The sequence below is a fragment of the Parasteatoda tepidariorum genome, chromosome 7 (genome assembly GCF_982258835.1).
Source record: "Parasteatoda tepidariorum strain Cologne lab strain chromosome 7, Ptep-v5.0, whole genome shotgun sequence".
NCBI lineage: Eukaryota > Metazoa > Arthropoda > Arachnida > Araneae > Theridiidae > Parasteatoda > Parasteatoda tepidariorum.
The window spans coordinates 47,624,365-47,643,533 of record NC_141761.1 but is presented as its reverse complement, the minus strand read 5'-3'; the positions used below and the strand labels follow the sequence as shown (position 1 = coordinate 47,643,533).

Below are 19,169 nucleotides of genomic sequence, written 5' to 3'. Positions count from 1 at the left end.
AATTTCTTATGTCATTATAGCTGAACCTTTTTGTTATATATTAAAAAAAGCCAGTGAAATAAACAGTTCAGTTTTATTTCTAAAAGAAAGAAATTTTTTTCAAGAATGTTGATTGTCACTTAAAGCTTATTTATTCTTGATTATAGTATACTATTTGTCGAATTTAAATTTCATAAATACATATTTTACTTGAATTCAGAAAAATTCCCAATAGGAATGAATTAAAGTTCTTGTTCGTTATTTACATTGTTTTGGTTTATAATTTTAAATTATTTTTTAATGAAACTGTTGTTCATGCTTCATATAGCATAATTCCTTTCTAACAGATAAATTGCTTTGGTATATCTTGTGATGGAGTCGACGACATTAAAATTAATTATTAGATATCATAATTTAATTTTAAGGCGTCACATTAACCAAATATAGGTAAAAGTATTAAAAAATAATTTATTGCTTACTTTAAATTTTCAAATAATTCCAAACACACTGAAAAAAATTAATTTCTCATAAATTTATAAAGTTTTGAGCGTTTTTTGGAAAAAAAGGCAGTGGTTTTTCAAACACAAAAACAAAAGTTTTTCACGTGCATGCTTTTTTGATGTTTACATGTTATCTGAATCCCTAGGGATTTTTTTTCTGTTGAAGTAGGAACATTATTTCCACTATCAACCAAAAATAAAAATGCTCATTAAATAAGCGTTTTGAAAATTATTAAAATTTTTAAAGCATGGTATAACATATCTATGCATTATTTCGATACTTATATTATATAATACGTTATATCGATATTTTTTTAATTTTTTTTTCTTATCAATTTTGCATAAAGGAATGGAAATTATAAAAAATTGTTGTAATTGATATTAAAAAACTAAGGGAATTATTATAATTGATACATAAGCAAATGAAAGCACAGATTTACTGCATTATTTCGATATTTATATTATATATTACATAATATCAATATTTTTTGGAATTTTTTTTCTTATTAATTTTACATAAAGGAATGGAAATTATGGAAAATTGTTATAATTGATATTAAAGCCATGGGAATTATTAAAATTGATATATAAGCAAATGAATGCGCAGATTTATTGCATTATTTCGATATTTTTATTATATATTTCATAATATCATTATTTTTTTGAATTTTTTTTTTCTTATCAATTTTACATAAAGGAATGGAAATTATGGAAGATTGTTATAATTAATATCAAAGCCATGGGAATTATTAAAATTGATATATAAGCAAATGAATGCGTAGATTTATTGCATTATTTCAATATTTTTATTATATATTTCATAATATCATTATTTTTTTGAATTTTTTTTCTTATCAATTTTACATAAAGGAATGGAAATTATGGAAAATTGTTATAATTGATATTAAAGCCATGGGAATTATTAAAATTGATATATAAGCAAATGAATGAGCAGATTTACTGCATTATTTCGATATTTATATTATATATTACATAATATCAATATTTTTTTGAATTTTTTTTCTAATTAATTTTACATAAAGGAATGGAAATTATGGAAAAATTGTTATAATTGATATTAAAGCCATGGGAATTATTAAAATTGATATATAAGCAAATGAATGCGCAGATTTACTGCAGGAACCATAATGTTAAAGAAAAATCTTTTATTTATTAATTTTTTCGCGAAATATATTGTAGAAACTTACAGCTTTAAGGACTTAAAAATGTTTATATATTTTTAAAGATTAATTGTTATTTTTTGATGATTAATTGATTTTCATTAAAGTGTGCGTGTCATGCAATTAAAAAGATGCTTATTTTAATTTTATATAAAAAAAAAAATAATTGTTCGTAGAATACCCCTTAATCATTGAGCAGTTAAAATTAAATTTGCAATTTTTCAAATTTGGATGAGTTCTGGAATTTTATTTACAAGAATTTTTTTTGTATAAAATCCTTTTCTATTTTGAAATGCAAATAATATTGTTAATAACAACATCAAATAGAACCTAAGTTACAAAACAGTAAGGTTTGCTTTTTACCAAGGTTTTTTTTCTCTTTCGTCAGAGAACGCGAAATTATGACGTCATGACCTCATTAGATGCTTATTTGTAATGCTAGCTACTATTTCAAGTATCAGATTTTGTTTTATCTTTCAATTTGTTCTAAACATAAATAGATAATTCAAATGCAATTTCACTAGTAGTTATTTTCTTATGTAATAGAAATTTTGGAATTAATAGAATCTGATTGATGTTAAAGAAAAAGCTCTTTATGTTAAAGATAAATGTAAAGTTTACCTTTATATTTTCAATGTAAAAATTAGATCTGTACTTATACACAACTTAACTCAAAACATTGCACGTGAGGTTGGGTTCCATCTGGTGAAAAATTTATAATTTATTAGGATATTGGAAGAAACTGAAAATCTTGGAGAAAAAGAAAAAGTGGAAAAATAAAATTACCAATATTAATAAAAATAATATCTATTAAATTTTATAGCTGGTTGGTGCTTTATATAATATAGTTAAATTCATTACTTTTTTGAATTTAATTCATCTTACAATATTTTTTTCTGATAAAATTTATTAATGTTTAAAACTTATTTTATTGCAAAACTTTTTTCAATGAACTGAATTTTCATGAATGCGAATTCAAATAAAATTGAACTTATTTTTAATAATATTTAAATTGTATCGATAGTTTTTGTAACTAAATATTCTACCCATTTATTATTTATATTTTTCATAATAAAGTAACATTAACAAGAACCTTAATCTGAGATTATATTTAAATAATTTACAACAGCATTCAAGGAGTTACAGCGAATTAAAAATACGGCGAAGATCTATGAGTAGGTGACGTCATAAAACGTGGTGAAGAACTGATGGGATAAATTTCCTCCGAAATCGCACAACCTTATGTGTCTAACCTTGAAATAGTCCTTTTATTCTTTTGAATTATAACAAAATATATGATATTGTATTCTAATAAAAAAACTGAAAATCCGCCACTTTAAAGTATTTAAGTTCCAGTTACTTAGCTAAAGCAAAAATATTTTACTTCGCTCATAAAAAATATGAACTAACTTATTCCAGTTTTCTCTTCATACAAATCTGCACTTCCAAGGATGACGTCACAAAGTTACTGAGAAGCCTTGACTCTCAGTGGCTATACAATGACATGCATTAAGATGCAATTTTTAAAAAACTAAATAAAAACACGCATAAATAGTTGAAAAACTTAGAGGATGAAGGTTCTATTTGATATTTTTGAAATAAATGAAACTTCACGGTGAAAGATCTTATAGTTTCTATAGGGGTTTCCAACCCACATGAGGCCGGGGGCCGCAATTAAAAACACCAGTCAAATGGCGGGCCGCAACTTTATAAAAATTTTATATAGGAGTCTTTTATGTTTGTAGGAACAATATTTCTGTCAGATTTTTTATCAAATTGTACAAAACTAAAGTATTAAATTACAAATTAAAATAAAAAGTAGATTTTTAAAAATATTTTATTACATACTAAAAAATTCTGGCCACTAAATTTAAAAATGTAAATAATTTCGTCCAAAATGAGTGGTTTCAAAAAATTAAACCGGAGAATTTCTTCGAGAAAATTTCTGATACGCACATGCTAAATTATATTCACAAAATACAAAAAAAAAAAAAAAAAAAAAAACGAAATAAAAAAAGAGCAACATACACAATTATTTTTTTATTTGAATAAATATTTTCTTGAATGCAAAATCTGAGAAATAAAATTTTAATGAAGATTTAAGATAAAAAGATAGTTAGATATTAAGATTATTATAAATATTTAAGATAAATAAAAAGCTGAGTAATAATAATAAAAAAATAACAAAGTGGTAAAGTTGAAAATAAGAAAAAGGGAAATAAAAAACATCCTCTTAATTCTTAAAACAAATTTTCAATGCTACAAATAATATTTTCCGATTAAAAATTATCCATAAAACGTTAAGAGATATATAATCTAAAAATACAGTGCTATCATTAAAACGCTTATAAAAAATATATACAAAATCTAAACAGAAAAAATTAAAATCGATCTTAATTTTTGAAAAAAAGATGTCTCAGTTTTCCAATTACCGTACTTTAAAAAATAAGTGAAAAATGAAGTCTAATAGAAACCCTCTTAATTGCGTGTCGTCATAAAACCGTTTATAAAAACAAATGTTTTTAAAAAAGAAAAAGCTAGATTGAAACCAAACCAAATATTGTTCTTAATTTTTAAACAACAAAAAAAAATTTAAACATTAAAAATCTCAATTAAACTTTTTCATCTTGCCTTATCTTTTGAAAAAAAACAAGTAACCGTAAAATAATGACGTTCACAGAGTTCATTCTTGAAACGAAGAAATTTTTTCCCTGTCTTTTCTAGGTAGATTTGTTTAAAATTCCAGGATTTAAAAAAAAATCATAGAATTTATATTTAATTAGAATGAAAATTAGAATCATAAATAAAACTGCATCTCTTAGAAAGCATAAATAAATTATTTTTATTTAAAAAAAATCAAATGATTTTAACTGTACTTACTCTGATTAAAACAGATTGTCAGAACTGTAAACGTGTCTTAAAGGGATAATAAATGAAAGGGAATTTACTAGGCTGTATTTAAAAAAAAAATAAATAAAAATAAAATTCTTGATAAGTTCTAAAAAATATATATAAAGAATCTGTGTATAGATGAAGTAAATTGCATTTAATCAACATAAGAACATTTTTAAAAATGAAAACGTAATAAACAATTAAAACCCAACATATTAGCATGGATAAAAAAAATTCATTATGGAAAAGATAAGCAACAGAACGATTGCAGAACTTGATGGAAAGATACTAGTTTAAGAAGAAAATTATTAAAAAAAAACAACAACACAATTTTAACTTAAAATGTATTTTATAAAAACATATTATTACATATGATAAAAAACTAACAAATATCTGAACAATCCATATTTATTTAAAATTAATCCATATGGAGAAGCGAACTAGCAACGCCACCTAGCGAGAAACTAGAAAAGAAAGTCAGAGACAGTGAGAGAGTGTGGTAGTAAACGAACGATTAAAAAGCTTGCCCTGCAGTGCTCCCCTTAGTTAATTCTTCTTATTTAGTTTTGTTTATGTTGTGTCTGTGAATTTGTTATGTGCATATATAATCATGTTGTTTAGAAATAAAATAATATATGCCACCAATACCTTTTATTCTCCCCTATGCACAACATCTTTACATCCATAATTATTAAATTAAATAAAATAGAATAACTAAAAAAATAATTCTTTTTATCAACAGACAAGCAAAAATAAATAAAGGATAAAAACGTTATATTTTTAATCCTTAGCTATAAGATAAATGAATTATCCTAAAATATGAAACAAAGCTGCCAGGTAACAAAAAATAAAGGGAGAACTTATTTAATAAAATAAAAGAACGATTTTTCACTAACTAAATTGCCCTAAAAAATTAAAAATAATGAAAATATTATACAAATAATCTGTATCGCATTGAAATTAAATCATCTTTTAAATTAACTGAGGAACGTTTAAAAAACAAACTAAAGTGCAATATGTTAAGATCTTTTATTTAAAAAAATGAATCATAAATACGATGGATAAATAGATAGAAAAATTAATAATACGATTGTAAAACGCGAAATTAATGGAAAAAAATGTTGAAAAAATTATTGAAGTTAAGCCAAATTATATAATAAACTAAAGATTTATTAAAATCACCAAATTACTAACGTAAAAGAAAATTAATGATTACAAAACGTAAAAACAGCATAAAATATCGTCTGTTTTTAACAATAAATAATCCTATGCGTAGGAATCATTTGCTTTTATTTTTTTTACCAAACGGAAAAAATATTATTAAAGCAGACGATTTTTAACGTAATCGTACATCAGACAAAACTTGCTAATGATACCGCAGTTCAAAGGAATCAGAATTCATTCAATTAAAAAATATTGTTTCTTTAAAAGATATAAAATAAATATAGGTGATAAAAAACGTTTTGTTTGTAATAATTGATGCATCATCCGAAATTATAAAACACTAATTTGCAATAAAGTATGACGCAAATTGATAAACAAAAATGGATTAAAAAATAGCCGAACATGTTAAAGCTCTCAAGGTAGAGGTTTCAAGTTACTTAAGACGGACATCTAATTGACATGACTCCAGAAGCGCTTGAGAATAATAGAATCGTGAGGATACACTAATAGACCCTTATGCAACTGAAACAAATTCGATCGAACTACTAGTTATCGCACAATTTATACCAAAAATGTCCGTTCCCCGATTCAACTGCAACGTTACAAACGTATCTTGTCACGTGACTAGCACGATAGTTAGAATTCCAAGGATAAGTGCGATAGAATTATTTCTGACCAATTATGAAGCAGATATTCACTGTTAAATGGCGGTTGTTGAGTGAATCAATAGGATAGAAAGATAAAAACTTGGTTATATGTTAACAAACACTTTGTGTCATATATTATGTAAATAAATCGCTGAATTGAACAATGGTATACTAGTTTTTGACTAAGAGAGGAAAAGATTTCGAATTGCTTAATGGCATTTATAAAGTAATCTCCGGATTGAAATTCGAAACTATGATTCGATCTGCATCAGTAGTCGCTTTTAATTCATGTCTGTTGTTTGTAATTAATTACTGAAAAAAAAATTGCCAATATTTCGTTTATTTCATAATTATCATTTTCTACTAGCTAATTGCAATTATATATTCTCATTACAGTTCTTGATGCGGACGTTTTAGAATCTGGTTAGATGTAAGTGTTTTTTGATGCATAAGTGTTTTAAAATTGTAAAGATATTAGAAATTACAAATTGTTATCTAAGACGAATGTTAAAAAGAACTTTTATTATAATTTAAGCTTTGTTATCAAAATAACTTCAAACGTTTAATTAATAGAATATTAGAACTGAAAACTCATTATCGTTGTGTCTAAAATTGTTTAAAATAATTAAAAGTGCTAGTCAATTGATACAGGATGGAAAGTACTGAAATATTTGTTTAGTTGTTAGATTAGATACTTAATATTTTGTATTAAATTGTGTATTTATAAATTTTTTAAAAATATTGTACATAACTAATATGTAAACATTGTATGCAATTTAAAAAAAAAACAAACAAACTTGTATCTAGATTGATTATTAAGCATTTTTTTGTGTTATGCCGGGCGTATTTTGTAAATCCCGAAATGAAACTCTGCCTTTATTTGTGATGAGGTAAACCGTAAGCATCATTGTGAAGAATATTTATTAATTACAAAAATCCAGTCTGTTCTTATTTATTTCTCGGTAGTTGTAGAAAAACATTTAATCAAAATTTTACCTTCTTAACATAGATTCAAAAACTCGCTATCAACATAGAATTCCATTAAATATAAAGTTTTAAATAATCTCAGGAGATTTTTATATTTTGCTAAAATAGAACACCAAATTCTAAAAATATTTTTTTCCTTCTTTTTAACAGACCAAAATTATAGTTTAAAAATGTATATACATTTGCCTTTTTATTTCTTCTCATTTGTGAAGTTGTTTTTGATTATTTTCTTATATTTCTCTCGAACTTAAAGGAGAAAATATAGGCTGTTATTATCATTATTTTTGAAAAATTTACATGAAAATTAAACTCTCTTTGCCAATTCTTTTCCGGAAAATTAAACTCCTTCTTACTAAGTTATGAAATACTTATTAACGAACGATTGTGCGTAAAACAAACAAGAAAACCTAAATTAGATTCTCTTTACCTTAAGTCTAAGAGACTTTAGCGTGACGAACTCCTAAACTTCAGTGACTCAAGCACCCTGATTTCATCAATGATTGGGTAATTCTTCTCCAGTTAGGTATAAAAGCTGTGTGAAATGAGGAGTAAATGGAAACTTAGAAGTTTTTCAATTCAACTGAAGCAAATGATATTTAGAATCGTATGTTTATTGTATCTCTTTTAGAAATTTTTTTTAATTTTATTTTTCTTATAGAAACTAGACATCAGTGGGACGCTGCCTTTCTAAAGGAACTTTTTTAAATGAAGCATCCTTTTATTTCTTATTGATGCAATTTTGTTCCTTATCGATACAATGAATTTTTTTATCTTTTTTTAAAAATTAATAAATCGTACTTTAATGCTATGTTCATGTAGTTGTTTCTTTGTAAAACTGTTCTCATTAACTTCTGTATCAAATATTGGGTCGCTAAAAAAATGTTAAAATTTTTTCAGCATTTTTGTTTTAAATTTTTGATTATTGCAAAATATTGTACGAAATGTGCATGATTTAGAATTTTAAGTTTACCAGAGATAAAAATATTAAGAACTGAATAGTTTTTTATTCTTAAGTTTTCCTTACATCTATGAAGCGGAAAATATTATGCTCCATCCATAACAAACAGTCGTCAGAGACAGAATTTTATTTGGTGACTTATAAAACTAGTATAAATATCTAAACTAATATAATATGTAACCATATATACAGACTAAAAATACTAACAAAAACTAACTGAACTATAAACAAAGTAACTAAAAATACTAACTAAACTATAAACAAGGGCTGAAATTTAATTATCGAATTATAGAATTAATATATTTACATATTAGTCGTAATGTTTGCAATGAAACAAGTTTTTTTCTAAAAAAAAACTAGCTATAAATATATATAATTAAATCAGGGGTGATTGTGCTCCGGAAAAAATCCGGATTCCCGGATTTTTCGCTAATTGCGATCCGAAAGTTTCCGGAAATCCGAAGTCCAGAAGTTTCAAGAAATCACCGATCGCATTTATGTATAAAAATTCTTGTATATTTTATTTAAAGATATTAGAACGAGAATTTATACTAGGCATCTCTTTCATTTGTAAATATTTTTTCTGTTAGAATAATAAATGTGATTAGAGATAAAAGTAAACTTACACATAATTATTCATTTAAATTATGCTGCATATAATTCATTTAGAATATCATGATTTGAAAATTTCAATGATTTAAATTTATGAAGATATAAATTTTTTGAATGATTTTACTCAAGAAATTTTCAGGACTTTTTATTTGAGCCCACAATCACCCCTGATAATTGTATACATTTTAGTAGACTACTTGGCAGACGCACTAGAAATACCTAATAACTTTCAGTTAGCTAAGTTTTAGTCTTTATTCTATTATACACAATGGAACGTTTCCAATTTAACCGTCTTCTTTTTATTTCTTATGTCTTATAAAAGACTAACTCTACGATAGAGGAAGGGAAAGTTTAATGCCCTTGAAGATTTACACTCCTTATATAAATATGAGTTACAAATTATGTATTTAAAGCATATATATGCGTAAAATCGCAGTTTCGAAAACTGAAGTTTGTACAAATCTATTAGCTTAATTTTTTGAAAAAATTGAAGTGTCTTAGCACTTGGTTCAGCCATAGCTTTTTAGATTTAAAATGAATTTTAAAGATAATGAAAATTAAAACCTCTAAACAATAAAATTTTTCATTAAAAATTAATTATAAATTGAATTTTTAAAAAGTACTGTGCATTATTTCATAGCATTTTCGACTTCACGAAGTTAATCGATTTTTTTTCAATGAATTGCGTATTTCTTAAACCCTGTACATATATTATTATTTTATGACTTTGAAATACTTATAAATAAAAATCAGGACATTTTTACGTGATAATTAATTTTATTTAAATAGTTTATAAATTCTTTTAAAATTAAATTTAATTAAAAATATATATTAAGGAGGAAAACAGTAAAAATTGAGAAAACAATTTACCGCCTTTTGGGAAATGTTTTCTGGTTTGAAGTTTAAAACTTTTGTTTTTCACTTAATCATGATATATTTTATAACCATCGTTGAACAGCTGACCCAATTTTTGGGTTTATGACTACTAATGTTCAACTCCGTAGCCTTGTAATTGTGAACCCAATCCAGAAGACAAGGGAACTCCTGGAATTGGGAAAAATTTGCCTTCGTGGAGGACTTTTTGATGGAGCTTACCCGCATTTTGAGTTACATGGAGAGGAAGACCACGAGAATCTCCACGATTCCATAGTTTTTTTGTCATAAATTATACCACAAAAATTATTTGTATATCTTGTCTAACTATTAGGCCCTGCCCCTGCACGCTCCGCTTGCCAACCCTCGTGGTTGTTTCTCATTCATCTTTTTTTCTTCAAAAAGAAAATTTAAAAAAAAAAAAAAAACAATACATTTTTATTAAACGTTTAATTACTTTTACACGGTTTTGTTTAATATGTTTACCGCATCTAAATGAACAATTAACTAGATTTAAAAAAAATTAATGAGCTGAACTAGAAAAAGATTTAATAAGTGTTAAGAGTTAATTTTATTTAATACTTGTAAATAAGAGTTAATTTTATTTATTAACTATATATAACGTAACCTTATACCATATAAGAGTTCAAATTGGAAACTGTTTTTATCTCTTGATTTTTTTATATTTTTAAAAATTTTGATATTGATGTTAAGATTTATGTCTGGCAGCATCTTGCTGAACATTATCAGCCATTTCATTTATATTAACTTGTTATCTTTAATAACAGAAATACTTAAATCAGAAACAAGGGGATTTTTACAGCCGTTATACATAATTCATCAATTTGAACAATTGAGCTAATTGTTTTGACAATGAACAAATTTTACATACAATCGTAATTTTTTTCTTTCTTTAATTTAAAATTTAGTTTGGATTATCTTTTTACATCTCATTGCGCTCACGTATAAAGAAAAATTCAATCGCCCTTACAACCTTGACTTTCATTAGTAACCCTTATGTCTTAGAAAATGTCGTAATAACACCTAAAATCACGATTGTGACATGCATCCGCCATGGTGGCATTGGAGATGAATTTCTTTAAAAAATTTTTAAAGTAAATATCTAATTGTTAAGCATCTAATTTTTTTTTTGTTGCTAATTTATGTGCTTTCCAAGTGCCATCAAAATTCCTGCCAAGTGCCAGACGGCTCTACCTCTTCTTCTTTGAACAATTTTGTAAGGGCGCTGGGCCCATGTCCGAGAGTTCGTGGGCTTGAACCCCGCCGGCCGAAGTAGTAAATCTGTCGAGCCGCAAAAGTCCTCCATGTTCCCATAACAAATCAATACCTCTGGGAGTACTGGATTGGAGATCGATCGTTCTCTGATTCAGGTCAAAATTACGATCTGTGGATGAATGAATGGATGTATGAATGGGTCCGCCCTATAAACAGGTGCGTGTGGCAGAAGTCGAATTCTTGGCCATAGATGGCGTCACTGAAAAACAAGAAACGCACAGACTGCCTTAAATTTGCTCGGTTTCGCCAAGCAGGCTTGCCCGTGTGGCAAGTAGCATTAGAAACAACAACAACACAATTTTGTGATCCTCACAAACCACCGCCTCCTTTTTCTTAACGAAGGGAGAAAGTTTCATGACTGATTACAGAGAGGGTTTTTAAATGTCTCCTTCCAAAACAAATTGATGTGTTTTAGTGTTCTTTAAAAACTATTCCAATTGGAAAATTATTCTACGTGACACGTTTTTAAATTAACACACACTATATATTTTCATTGAAATTTTCGTTTCAAAAAGCTGACAAAGGATGAGAAAGCAAGATCAAATGATGATAATGATTATCTAAGTTCACTTAATAATTATAATAAAAGTAATGATATTCAATCAACGCTTGATTTCACGTCTGTAAGAAGGCGGGAAATTTGGCTGACAAACCAAATTTGTCACACAAATAACTTGTTTATTAAAAATTTTTACGCAGATCGTTTGGTGATCGTTGCTTTAGAATATGATTATATAAACCTTTGAAGCAGAATTATTATTAAACATATTTTTCATGCTTTTTTTTCATTATTTTATATCAGTTCAGTTCAAAATAAGTAAAAAAACTATTATATTAAGCCAGGGGTCTGTTTAGAAGAAATTAACGGACCTTCACAAAATATCTTCATAAAAACGGACCCTTCACAAAATATTATAACTATAAAACGGACCCTTCACAAAGTGATTTTTCTTTTAATCGGACCCTTCACGAATTTGTTTATCTTCATTATTGTTTTGTTTATCGAATAAACCCTTCCCAGGGAAAAAACAAGAAAGATGGATGTAAACGAATTAAGTTTTGTCTTCAGCAAACGCTTCTTCCATTATTCGTCAGAAATGAATAATCTGAGTTCAGCAGTATAGACTAAATACCAAATATTTGTATGTTGCATCTCTAATTTAGAAGCAGCAATTGCTGTTTATTTTTGAAAATTTAATTTTTTCTCATTATAATTTTACAGTGCTGAGCATAATTTCGTATCTCTTTACAATTTAAAAACTGCTTGAAATTTTTTTTGTAATAACCGGACCCTATTTGCACAAATTCATAAAAGCAGGATCCTGGTTGAAAGAATGTGACTTAAGGTTTATTTTATATTCACGAATTATGAGTAATTTTTTCACAATTTTACAAAAAATGGACCTTTCACAAAATGTCTGGACAGACCCCTGATTAAGCTTTATAGTAATTTATGTTTATGAAATATAGCATGAAACATCGGTGTCTTTTTCTGAATTAAACTTCTAAACACGGCTCACTTCCAAACATTAATTTTGCACTTATTTGCAGTTATTTAGTTAAAATCAGCGGTTATTCATCAGTGAAATTTTTTTTGATGCATAAAATAAATTGTTGAGATAAATTTTTAAATAGGAATGAAAAACAAATTTCGAACTACATTTATTTTGTTTCATACTTTAATATAAATAATACTTTAACATCTAACATACTTTAATATAATTCCGATAATCTAACAGATTCCTTTTAGTAACTATTAGACTGTTTTTAAAAAATACCAAATATATTTTTTCTTGTAATTAGAGCGTCAGAAAAAAGTAGATAAAAGGAACATCGGTGTCTTATCTGCGTCAGAGGATTAAATGAATCTTCTACATTCACAGTAGAAAATAATAGAATACTTTTGTCTCATAAAATCTCCTTTGAAAATTGTTTTTTAAATTTATTTAGCCACTCATTAGTCTTTTTTTTCAATATTAATTAATAGCTTTATTCATTAATAATTAGTTTTATTAGGAAAGTTTTTTATTTATGAAATTTAATTTAATTTTTATGTAATATATTTTTTGTTAAATATAATTAGTTTTGTTAAGGTGATTAAATGGAAGGATTTATCTAAAATATTTACACCCACGTTTTCTACAGCCATTTTTAGCTATGTTTATGACTATAAATAGTGTTACATCTAAATTAAAAAAGCATTTATTTGAACGATTTCAAAATGTTTCATTTGTAATTAACATAGATTTGAGATTTGGTTTTGCGATATAATTCCGATTCTCTTGGGTTAAAATTTAAATCTAGTAATTCCGCTCGGTCACCATTAAAACTTCATGTGCATTTTTGTTTTTTTAAACCACTAGAGGGCTCCGCCCCCTGCTCGCTGACGCTCGCCAACCCCCGGAGAATTGCTTCGCAATTCTTGCTTGGTTTGCTTCGCAAAACCAAGAATGCTTTGATTTCATATATTTCAATATTAAACTGAATATTAACTGTTATCATCGAAAAGAATTAATTTTCTTAAATGCAGAATAAGCAGTGTGTCAATATCAATGTCACTTTTTTTCGTTGACTACAGTTCCTTCTATGTCCTATTTGTTCTTTAAATGAGCCAAAATTGTCAGAAATTAACATCAATGTGCAGATATAATCTTAATATGAAACTTGTTTAAAAAAATGATAATCACAATAATACAGACTTTGTCCCAAAGAAATGAATATATTTTTAACACATTTAATTCAATATATATATATATATATATATATATATATATATATATATATATATATATATATATATATATATATATATATATATATATATATATATATATATATATATATGCAAACACTATAATATTTTTCAATAAGCAATATTGTTAAGAACAGGGTAATTTTTAAAAAAATATTTTAATAATATTCAGCAAAATAACTATAAATGAAAACATTAATTTTGCGGAATTAAAATAAACAATGCACCAATAGCATTTTCTTTACGCTAAATACATTTATAAATTTGACATTATATATATATGTTATAATATTTCTCTATATACAATATTGTTAATGACAGGATCATCTTTAATAAATATTTTAATGTTCTCCTTCGTTGTGCATCTTGACAATGCCACATATAATTGACCATGAGAAAAAATAGGCCGTTCAATATATAGCCCAACTTTATCGAAGGTTTGGCCCTAGGCCTTATTAATTGTTAAGGCATAAGCTAATCTAACAGGAAATTGTCGTCGATAAAGCACAAATGGTAAGGAAGAATTACTTGATAATGTATTTAATTCTATTCTTGGAAGATTGACAATACTACCATTTTTATTACCAGTAGCAATTTGGCAAGTCAATACTCTTTTCCCTATTTTAAGAACAGTCAATCGAGTTCCATTGCAAAGGCCATCAAGAATAGATATGTTCCTGATCAGCATTACAATGCATCCAACTTTTAATTTGAGCTGATGAGGTGGCAGTCCCGGGAGATTTATGGAGTTTAAATATTCAATAGAATACCTTAAAGTAGCTTCTTCTTCTCTCCCGTCTGATTTATCTACTCCATATAGTGTGGCCTTATCAATACTATAACTTATAACCTCTTATTATTAAATATCTCTTCGCTTATTTACTGTATTCGCGATCGCAACGCTCGAGTACGCCGTCTAGCGGGAGCCTGTAAATATCGGACATTAATTTATCACGTTTTCATTTAGTTCCATCAAAGTCATTGACTGAATCAGACGCCATTTTTTAGCAGCAAATAAGAAACAAAATTTCCTTAAGGAAAAGGCCGAAGAACTTGAAAAAAATCTCCAGAATATTAGTAAATCTTTCAGGAACAGAACACGCCAAACATTTGAAGAAAAATTCCTCAATAATTTTTTATTTCTATTATCAACAAACTTGCAACTGATGACTTCCGATTTCGGATACTGTTACAGATGTGTGTATTAAGGTAAAATGCATTTCTTCTGTCTTCAATTCATTACGAATTAAAGTGAAGTCAACATTGCTTTCGTCATTCCAGTGAATAAATATGAATTCAGAACATACAGAATTGTAATAGTAGTTATAGCATATTCTTCTTCGTTATAGAATAGTATATATTTCTGTATCCATATAATTCGGAAAACAACAATAAAAAATTATCCAAGTTACTTGAAATAGTGCCATTTGTGCTGATTCTTAATTAATTTAAATCGTTTTCTTGGTAAGTTTTTTTTAATTTTGAAAGAATAAGTTCAACTAGAATTTAGCTATTCTGTTTTTAGCTACATATTCAAATTCATATCAATTATAAAATTTTGCTGTGTAGTATGTTATCTAAAAGTAATGAAGGTATAAACTATGTATCTATTATTTGAGAATAAAGTTTTCAAACAAGGAACTTATCATTTTGGAATTCTCCGGGAATCATAAATCAGGTAAGTGCAATGATTTTTACAATAAAAAATTTGCTTGTAAATATTTTTTTTTCATTTGATGATGGTTCTCTACAGAATGGTTTTTTACGTCTGATTAAGAACTATAAGAATAATAAAAAAAGAAACAATATGAAAGTTTTTATTTCAATGTTAAGAATTCTTAAAATCGTTTTTTTTATCCTAAGAATTCTTTATTTTCCGTTTTTTAGTTTATAATTTTTTGATAAAAATTGTTCTCAAAATACTTTTGAAAAATTAAATGGTATAACATTATGTGTTTATGTATACTTCTTGTATATTCCAATGTTTGAAATAATATGATTCAGAAAAGTATTGAATAAAAATGCGGTACTTACGTATTAACGCCACCGCCGCTACAGATTTGGCGGTTTTTAAGTGCCGCCAATCTACACTTAAAATTTTTGCGACAATTCATAAAATAAAACACTTTATTTAAAATCAAAATAGTTAATCGGATTTCGGTGAAAAATGAGCCGATATAGAGTTTAGCATAGATTCAAAACAATCATATCGCCATATGAACTCTGATGAATAAGATTCCAAATGAAATAACATTTCCAAACCGTACGTTTACCAAGATAAAGTTTTATGTTGTGGGAATTGGTACATTTTCGTTTTTTCGGTAAAATATTTCCCTCCTGAAAAAATAAAATTGCATCTTGTTTTGTTTTTAACAAATCCCAAAGACGAATATTCGTAGCACTAAAAATGGCGACAATAAAGAATTGTTTTTTTGTTTTTGTTTCGTCAACATTCTTTATTATACGTTTCTTAGTTTCTAAATAATGATTTTTATTAAAACTTGAAATTTTTTGATAAAAATTGTTGTCAAAAAACTTTGTTTACAAAATTAAATTTCATAAAATTATGAGGCTTATGTATACTTTTTGTTCATTTTAATTTTTGAAGTAATATGATTCTTAAAACTATGGAATGTAAAGTTTAAATAGGCCTTTCATGTTATATCATTAAATTTTGTAATACTATTTCTCGGGCATTAGGTTTTAACTCTTATAAGAATATACATATTTTTTTCTGTTAATGTACAAATATTTTTCCGATGTGTTTTGGATGTTCCTTCTCTAATAAAAAGAGATACCATTTTGTTTTCGGTTGTACAAGAAGGAAGATCAAGCATTTTTCTTTTTTAAATTTAATAAGCCACATTAAAGAAGGAACGTTGCAATGCTACACGCTACATTAACGACGTCTCCAGAGTAACTGAATGAAGGTTCATATAGAAATCGCAGGTATGCGTCTCATACAACAACGCCCCCTATAGTTCGTTGCGATCGCGAATTGCATATTAATTAAATTCCTTGTCATTCAACTTTATCTTATATGCCGGAACCAGATTAAACTTACGAATTAACGTTTTAGAAAACAAATAATCAGATTAATCAATATATCAATACGAAATAAGTTGAGATGTTGTAAAACTGAAGAATGTAATTCTAACTATTTTGTGATTGGTTGCATCTCTGAAAAAGAAAATTCAGACTTGTAAATCGCTTTTTTAAGCTTGCCGTTTTCAGACATGTGATTGGCTGTTGTGAACGGCGGTTATTCTTCATTATTAACTGCAAAATCGTGCTTTAAAACTAAAATAAATAAAAATTTAAAATTATGTAAAAGATTTGAATGCCCTAAATGTCTTCCCTGAAAGATTCTGAATTAATTGATTCCTTAATCTTAGATTTTCATCACGTAGTTAAAAAGTTTTTCAGGGGACAAAATTAACTGCAAAAACTTTTTTTTAGAATAGAGAGATATTTAATTTTTGGTTGCTTTTTCATCCTAAATATTATTTAATAATAGTGCGAAAAGTTAATTCCTAGTGACGTTTTACTATTTTATAATTATGATTTTAACTGCATATATTGACTTGGCACAGTTTAACATAAAGCTTATAATAAAAGTAAATATAACTGATCTACTGTTTTATACTTTTACTACGGCTAATAATTTAAATTATCGGCTTCTCGATTTAAATATGCTTATCATAAAATATTGCGTGAGGTAGCGTTATAGTATTGCTTTATAATAACGAATTATATAACACTGATTCGTTATTTTCTCTTATGCTTTCGTTTGGAACAATTGGAACAGATTGTTTGAGAAAGAAAAAATGAAATAAAATGGATATTTTCTAATGTTATAAATTTCAACCTGATCAACAGAGGACGCTGTAGTTAGACATAATAATTATCGTTAATTGTACGGTCATTTGCTAATAACTTAAAGGGTTTTGTTCATGTGCTTGTTGGAAAGAGAAAAGGTAAGCGTGGGGACAGGAAGAGAGACCAACACCGAGGAGATATTTTCTCTTATGCGTTCGTTTGGAACAATTGGAACAGATTGTTTGAGAAAGAAAAAAAAATAAAATGGATATTTTCTAATGTTATAAATTTCAACCTGATCAACAGAGGGCGCTGTAGTTAGACATAATAATTATCGTTAATTGTACGGTCACTTGCTAATAACCTAAAGGGTTTTGTTCATGTGCTTGTTGGAAAGAGAAAAGGTAAGCGTGGGGACAGGAAGAGAGACCAACACCGAGGAGATATTTTCTCTTATGCGTTCGTTTGGAACAATTGGAACAGATTGTTTGAGAAAGAAAAAAAAATAAAATGGATATTTTCTAATGTTATAAATTTCAACCTGATCAACAGAGGGCGCTGTAGTTAGACATAATAATTATCGTTAATTGTACGGTCACTTGCTAATAACCTAAAGGGTTTTGTTCATGTGCTTGTTGGAAAGAGAAAAGGTAAGCGTGGGGACAGGAAGAGAGACCAACACCGAGGAGATATTTTCTCTTATGCGTTCGTTTGGAACAATTGGAACAGATTGTTTGAGAAAGAAAAAAAAATAAAATGGATATTTTCTAATGTTATAAATTTCAACCTGATCAACAGAGGGCGCTGTAGTTAGACATAATAATTATCGTTAATTGTACGGTCACTTGCTAATAACCTAAAGGGTTTTGTTCATGTGCTTGTTGGAAAGAGAAAAGGTAAGCGTGGGGACAGGAAGAGAGACCAACACCGAGGAGATATTTTCTCTTATGCGTTCGTTTGGAACAATTGGAACAGATTGTTTGAGAAAGAAAAAAAAATAAAATGGATATTTTCTAATGTTATAAATTTCAACCTGATCAACAGAGGACGCTGTAGTTAGACATAATAATTATCGTTAATTGTACGGTCACTTGCTAATAACCTAAAGGGTTTTGTTCATGTGCTTGTTGGAAAGAGAAAAGGTAAGCGTGGGGACAGGAAGAGAGACCAACACCGAGGAGATATTTTCTCTTATGCGTTCGTTTGGAACAATTGGAACAGATTGTTTGAGAAAGAAAAAAAAATAAAATGGATATTTTCTAATGTTATAAATTTCAACCTGATCAACAGAGGACGCTGTAGTTAGACATAATAATTATCGTTAATTGTACGGTCACTTGCTAATAACCTAAAGGGTTTTGTTCATGTGCTTGTTGGAAAGAGAAAAGGTAAGCGTGGGGACAGGAAGAGAGACCAACACCGAGGAGATATTTTCTCTTATGCGTTCGTTTGGAACAATTGGAACAGATTGTTTGAGAAAGAAAAAAAAAATAAAATGGATATTTTCTA

General features: G+C 27.1%; 1 protein-coding gene across 6 annotated transcripts in view; it reads left to right on the top strand.

Moving 5' to 3' along the window:
• LOC107445918 (uncharacterized) overlaps positions 1-19,169 on the top strand; it is a 227,196-nt gene that overhangs the window by 87,242 nt on the left and 120,785 nt on the right. Inside the window, exon 2 of one of the 6 annotated variants that reach the window (XM_016060416.4) lies at positions 6,760-6,793. The exons of the other annotated variants lie outside the window; for them this stretch is intronic. The gene's annotated coding sequence lies outside the window, so the exon portion shown is untranslated. The remainder of the gene's footprint in view (positions 1-6,759; positions 6,794-19,169) is intronic. 6 annotated transcript variants of the gene reach the window in all.